This window comes from Zootoca vivipara, chromosome 7 (assembly GCF_963506605.1).
Source record: "Zootoca vivipara chromosome 7, rZooViv1.1, whole genome shotgun sequence".
In the NCBI taxonomy this organism is placed as follows: Eukaryota; Metazoa; Chordata; class Lepidosauria; order Squamata; family Lacertidae; genus Zootoca; species Zootoca vivipara.
This window is the reverse complement of record NC_083282.1, coordinates 61,128,098-61,135,766: the sequence shown is the minus strand read 5'-3', so window position 1 is coordinate 61,135,766 and position 7,669 is coordinate 61,128,098.

Below are 7,669 nucleotides of genomic sequence, written 5' to 3'. Positions count from 1 at the left end.
AAAGGACCTGCTGATAGTCACATACAGAGCCCTCAAATTTAGATAGGGGATCTCTACCACACCTTTACACATTTTGGTTATTAAGTGTACATCTAAGATTTCTTCGGATGTACACCTAAAAATGTGGGATTGAGCACCTAATATTTGGGAAAGAGGTGCATCCTCCAAATGGAGCTAATTGAGTGTACACATGGCAGCAAATTGAGATTTGTTGCTGTGTAATGAATGGTGATTCCCTGTCTTCCTTCCCCCACCCCTCCCAACTGCTAAGTGAAAAGAATTTTCTCTGGTCTTTCTTACGGTAATCTGGTTTTGTGCCAGCTGAAATGTACAAGGTGTATATGCCCTTTGCTTCATCCCTGAGTAAATGCAAAGCAACCTATTCTCTTTGGAAAGGTTGCCATGCTGCCTGGTGGACCACAAGCTGAGAAGAGGAAGCTGTGATAAGTCCTTGATTGATTTTCTGCCAACCCAAACAATATCCTCCAATCCCAATAAAATTCTGGGTGCAGATGCCATGTTGCAACCATGCTAATGTTACCTTAGTTGCTAATGGGACTGCTAATGCAACCACATTGCTTCAGTTGTCAAATGTCAGGGCTGGGCCAAAGTGCTCATTCAAGCAGCAGCTCTGACTGCAAAAGTGGCAATCTTTAGAATAACCTTCCCCAGCTCTGTGTCTCCCAGGTGTTGGACTACAACTCCTATCATTCCTGACCATTTGCTAGGGCGAATAGGGACTGTAGTCCAACAACGTCTGGAGTGCACTAGGTTGGGGAAGGCTGCTCTAAAAACTTCATGGTAGCCAGTCTTGCCATGGTGCCCAACTAGGGTTGCCAGACTCAATAGAGGACAGGACTTCTGTGCCTTTAATTGCCTTGTTCTCTTTTGAGTTTGGAAACCTTAAAGAGAAACCAGCAGACCCTTTGCTTGGAAATTAAACAAAGGGTCTGCTGGTTTCTCTTTAAGGTTTCCAGACTCAAAAGAGAGCAGGGCAATTAATAGAGGACAGGACTTCTGTGCCTTTGAGTCTGGCAAACCTATGCCCAACAGAGGGCAGCAGTGTTGTTTTCCCTCCAAACTGCTCTGCCTGCAAGTCCTTTCAAAGGCCCTACTGTACTATCCAGTCCACACATAATGATTAGTGGAAAACATATTGGCTGCAAGGGAGAGCCCTTTTGCTATTCCCCTCCTGCTGTTTCAGTATTTGCCCCAGTGGGTAATGGGGGAGTGCATTCCCTCCCTGCAAAAGGGGAAATTTCACGGGTGCTAAAGTGCCTGTGTTTCAAAACATATTCCGGAGAGGCCTTGCCAGTTTCACCTGGACAGCAAGTTCCACCTCAAGTCTCTTAAGCCTGAAAACTCCCTATTGTGAGATGCGGATGTGAGGAGGAGCAACTGGCAAGACACCAAGCGCAGAGGTCGTGAAATGAATCAATTTCTGCATCTGTATAAGTGCCTATGTTGTAGAGGGAGATCTGGGTCAGAAAATGACAACAGGTATTCTGACTGGGGTGGGTGGGGGGATCACAAGACACAAGTGGACAAAAAGGCAGAAGGGTCACTCCAACCAACAGCACATAAAGATACTGTTATACAAATCCATCAGCAACTACTGAATGCAGTTTGCAGTCACTGGTGGGATACAAATGAAGGTTGCTGGAAATTGCTGCCACTTGAATAAACGGTTAAATGTCAAAAGCTTGAAGAAGGCTCCCCTACATCCTCCCTTGAAGAATATCTAATGCAGCCCCACAGCCCCATTCTGAAGGTAAGTGGTGCCCGAGAAGGGGGAATTGCATCCCCCCCAGCAATAATCTATTTTTGTTTATATCTGAATGTTAGGTATGATATCCTTCCTGCCTCTCAGAGATTCTGGAAGGAAGGTAGCTCTAGAACAGGCATCCCCAAACTTTAGCCCTCCAGATGTTTTGGACTACAATCCCCATCTTCCCCGACCACTGGTCCTGTTAGCTAGGGATCATGGGAGTTGTCGGCCAAAACATCTGGAGGGCCGCAGTGTGGGGGTGCCTGCTCTAGAAACAGGGGGTGCCCTGCAGATGTCTGACTACAGCCTCCATCCTTCCTTGACCACTGCTGATGTTGACTGGAGCTGATGGGAGTTGAACCACATCTGGAGGGCACCATGTTGGCTATCCCTGATCTAAAACCTGTGCAACAAATTGGCTACAGCTGTGCATTTGTGCTGTAAACTAGCATGATTTGTCTAGGGAAATCCTATGAAACATTGCTCTCGAGGGGACTTTCTAAATTGAGAGCATGTATTGAAATCAATCAATGCTAATGATACTAAGTTTAATCTCAAAGTGGGCTGTGATCGATGGCCAGCTGATGAGCTGTTTTTTGTTCCTATAAGCTCCTTGGCAGACGCTTCGCTAGCATCCCCATGGCATTTCAGCACCCAGTGCCAAGACTGTTCTTTCAAAACACTTCAGCTCAACAGAATGCCATGAAATGAGCAATGCAGCTCTACAGAATCCCTTCTGCTTGAAATAATCAGCCCAGATAAGAAAAAAAATATGGTAGGAGAGTATTTCCATTCAGGAGTTGCTGAGAGCAGCCAAAAATGTTGGTTGCAAAAGCAAACAACCTGCTCGCAAATTGGCTGTGTCCTATCTCTGTTCTTGGAGGCAGCATGCCTCTGAATATCAGTCACTGAAAATCACAAGTGAAGAGAGTGCGGTGGCATTTAGGCCGGGCTTGTGAGTTTCCCATAGGACGCGACTGGCCTTTGGCCAGATCCAGCAGGGCTCATCTTAAATTATAATTTTGCTAGATTGCTAATGTTACACAGGGGAAGAAGGAATGTGACTCTGCCATCCTGTGTTTCAAAATCTGCAAAGGTTACAGTTTTAAATGTGCTTGAAAGCCATATTTTTTTCAGAGCTGGAAGCCTGGTCTCATAACTCCTGATGAGCAGTGACAAGTTATTAGTAGCTTCACCATGAGGCAAAGGTGCTCTGTTTTTGTGCTGAAGCCAGAGTTGTCAGCACTGTGATGCAGATTAAATACCTGCTGTTACGACCACAACCCCTGAGACCCTGAGACCAAGGGTCCAACCACTATCCACTATTGCCTAGCGGCAATGCTCACTACAGTGAGCTACTACTTGACTTACAAAAATGAATGCCTTGTTCTCCCGTTGGGACATCCAAATGTGAAGTATCTCAAAGCATTATTTGTTCTACTTCAATGTTCACCTTGTCTCTAGATTCTAGAGTCCAGAACACACAGCAGCAGTGATGCTAGCAATATCACAACAGTCCATGCTGCTGTTTTCCGTGAAGAGCTTGCGGCTGAGGCAAAAAAACTGGATTTACTGTTTTCCTCAGCAACTTGAGGTCCAGTGGCCACAGTCATAGCTGGCATGAGATCAGGCATACCCAAACTGCGGCCCTCCAGATGTTTTGGCCTACAACTCCTATGATCTCTAGCTAACAGGACCAGTGGTCAGGGAAGATGGGAATTGTAGTCCAAAAAATCTGGAGGGCCGAAGTTTGGGGATGCCTGCCCTAGATGGATGCCCAAGGATGAATGCAGCTTACTTGACTCCAACCGTACAAATAAGACCCATTGAGCTCAATGGGGCTTATTTCTGAATAGACCAGAAAGTATTTCAGCAATTAATGTAAAAGAAAACAAAATACGGTGTATACCGAGATGTGTGTTGTGCTGTATATGTTTCACGAGGGATTTCTAGCACCATTTCCTCTATAGAGGAAGAAGCCTCTGGGGTATTCATTTCCCCTCTTCATGCCTCCAGAGAGAAGCATGTCATCATTTTTTCCTAAGGCTGATAAACATAATTGCTTTTCTAAATGTTAATAGCCTGTGAGAATGGAAATACATAAAATAGTGACTTGGGCAGTTGCCACTCTTTCCCAATATTTCTCCAGTGCCTTTGACAACTGCATGATGGGAGGAAGTCCAATGAGTGTAGCTTTACCTATCGCGGCACATCCATGCTAGGCGAAACAGCAGCACTGAATTTCAACCTCTCATGTACAGAACACTTGACAGAAAGAAAAGTGGGTCAATGTGAGTTCAAGTCTACAGCTAGGATCTGCACTTCATTCATCCTTCATAACAGTTAAAAGTTGTGAACTGGGGCAGAACATATGGGTTGGGGAAAAATCCCAATGGAATTAATGGTCTTCTTTTCAAGCAAACCTGAGTAGGATCAGGCCACAAGAATATAGGTGCCAAATCAATCATTTTGATGAACCTCTCTCCATCTCAGAAAGCAGCATTTCCATAAAAGATACGTTTTACATTTTTTTACATGTAACGCAAATGCAATAATTTTAAAAAATTCAAAAGAATCATGAGTTTTCAAGAATCTTAAACAAAAATAAAAGCATTTCAGTTCTTCTGTTCAGTAGCTAGAAAACACCTATGCACATTTACTCATTGGCAGACGATTAGCCTAAATGACCTTTGAGGTCCCTTCCATTTTAAGGAGAGCCCACTGAATTCAACAGCACTGCCAAGTCAATGCCTATCAGGCTGTAATCCTGTGCACATTTACCTTGACAGAAACGCTGCTGAACACAGTGGGACTTTGAAGCAAATATGCATAGGATCGGGACTGGGCTGTCGTTACTATGCTATGCAATTTTGTGTTTTTATATTGTAAACTGCCTTGTGATCGGATAACGAGCGGTATAGAAATTAAACAAACAATAGTCCTGGGTGCTAGCAAGTAAGAACTGGTAAAGTGGCAAGGCAACATGATGGTAAAGGATGGCAGGTCTCCTGTATCTTTTGGAAAGCTGTTTATCTTTTCACGATGCATTTGGACACCTCTTAAGATATCATAACCAATTTTTTTGCAGGATGGTTCCTAGATCAAGAGGCAGCATAACGGGGATAGTTTGGAGGCTTGGTATCAGCCATATCCACAGCTCATGCTCTTCTCCAGCTGGAAGGTTGGATGAGTAATTCCCAAATGGTTACATTCAATAGCAAGATTAGAACACGATTCATTGTACCGAGCAGCCAGCATTTTAATTCTGCAGAGCCTCCCAGCTGGTACACAAAACACATCATCTGAGCATTAGATACAACAGATCTCTTTGTTGTGGTAGGAGATGGGGAATCTTCTTCCCCTTAGGAGTTAAGGATGACAGAAGACAGCTCCAAAAATGGAGCAAGGTTCAGGCTGAATATTAACAACCGGCGCAAGGGAGCAGCAGAACATATATTGCCCCATTTTCAAAAATCAGGAGGAGGAATCAAGTGTACACTGCAGACAAGGGTTGAGGATTACATTTAATCTGCCAGTGCTCACATATGAGAGTTCATAGGAGGTTGCTAATCCTAAATATCTGGGAAAGGGAGGGGACTGGAGATTAGGCTGCGACCAAACATGAATCCAACTTCAGGCAAGGTGCAGAACATAATCATAAACAGAAAAGAGGTAAGGAGGAAGGAGAAAAGAAAGCAGATTCAGTGAGCATCTGGAAAGGTAAGTGTTTAAGGAAAGGAGATGACAAGTTGCTGGCCTCTCAGCTGAGTCAATAGAGAAGCCTTTGCAGTCTCCTCTATGGCCTGATGGAACAGTTGTTCCTAGATAATGTTGAGGAGATCCCCCCTCAAGATTCCAGTTTTGCACAGGCCTCTGATACTGGCTGGGAGCTGCTACTGAAATGAAAGGACACATTGCTCACAGCACACACAATTCCTTTCCTTCCTATGGAAGCACATCCTTTGGAGTACATGAAACTAAGAAAAAGGATTGGATGCTGAACGCTTTTGGAACATAAAATGGTTTTGAGGTCTGGCTGGGTTGAAGCCAGAGGCCTGGAGGGTGCTTTCTTTCCTGCCTGAGTCATGGGAGTTCAAGTCTATGGCTGGAAGGAGGATAAGCTTTGTTTCCCTAAATCCCCGTGTGAAACAGAAAGAGAGCCTTTCATCCAGATTTAGTAGGTTGGTGCAGGGCTTGTTCCTGCGGGCCATGTGAGTGTGTGTGGTTAGCCTCATCCTCTAGTATTTCTGCCTTTGTTTTTTGTATTTTAAACTCATTCACACTTTACCATTGAATTCTGGAGCTTCTCTGTTGGTTGTTTGGTGTTCAGTAAACTTTTATGCAGCCAAGAAACCCAACAGCTGTGAGGTGAATTAGATGAACGCATGTGGGATTTGAGCACGGAGGTGAGGGAAGACCTCTGGCCCTCCAGAAGTTGTTGCACTTCAACTCCCCTAATCCCTGACCTATAATTGGCCATGGTTGCTGCGGCTGATAAGAAGTGGAGTCCAGCAACATCTGGATGACCATCCCTGGATTAGAACAGGTTGGCCAACTTGGTGTCCTCCAGATGTTTTGGACCCATCATCCTCAGCCACAGGGGATTCAGAGAGACGTCCTTGTGTGTGTAAACAGGCACAGTGGAAGTATTTAAAAGACATCACCTTGATTTACATCACCTTGCTCGGCAACCTACACTGCCACAGGGTGGTGATCCAAAACTTCTGTTGTTGCTCCTCTGCTGTGGAATGCCCTATTCTCTGCTATACATGAAGCAGCAAAAACCAGCCACTTCAGTGAAAGACCCATCATATTGTCCAGGCCAGGCATCTGCAGGGCACCCCTGTTTCTAGAGCAGGCACCCCCAAACTGCAGCCCTCCAGATGTTTTGGCCTACAACTCCCATGATCCCTAGCTAACAGGACCAGTGGTCAGGGATGATGGGGATTGTAGTCCAAAACATCTGGAGGGCCGAAGTTTGGGGATGCCTGGTCCAGGCTTTCCCTGACCCATAAAATCAGACTGAGATTATCTTAATGAATTCCGGTTTTTTATATGCTTTTTATACTATAGTTTTTAGGCTGCATTTTTGTTTTCATGGTAGTCTTAACTTTTATATTGCACACTGCTCCGAGGTGTTTTTGGTTTTTTTGCTTTTTAAGCAGTGCAATTTAGAAATGTTTGAAGCAAACAACTTTTTCAACACCGGTCAGCTGCCCCTGCTGTAGAAGTACCTCGCTTACTCCAACCCATGCTGCTCGTGCAGGGCTACTAGCGGGGCCCTCCCCACTCCTCATCCCCCGGCCCTGAGTTACCCACATGCCTCCCACCCATCACATGCCCAAACGCTGACTCAGACGCTGCTTGGCCTCCCGAAGCATGTACGCCGCGCTTCCCGCATTCACTGGGGGAGCAAAGCCACCATCCGGCGGGAACTGGGCTTCCAGCGACTCCATGGGCGTAGCCAAGGAGGTACGGGGGTGGCACCGTTGCAGCTGCCCCCCCCCCCTAATCAAGTCAATAAATAAAAATACTTAACTAAGTGACCAATGGCATTGCAGATAACTCAGTTCTGTCTTCCCCCACCAATAAATCCTGGCTACGCCCATGCGCGGCTCCCAGGGACTTCTCACCAGCTGCGGAATTGAAGAGCGGCTCTCACGCCAGCAATGGCTCACTTCTCCCCAAGATGCGAGAGGGGATCCACTTCCACTCTCGAGCTCGCTATTACTCTCGAGATCATGGGGTGGGGAAGCGCGCTCTACGTAGGCTCAGAGGAGCCGAGCTTTCGCGCGCCCTAATGCTCTGGCAACAGCGACCCCTCGAGAAGGCGCTTCTCCGCGCCCGGCCAGTTCCAGACGCGGCTCCGGTGGCGCGACCCTCTCCCGGCTGCCCCTCCCC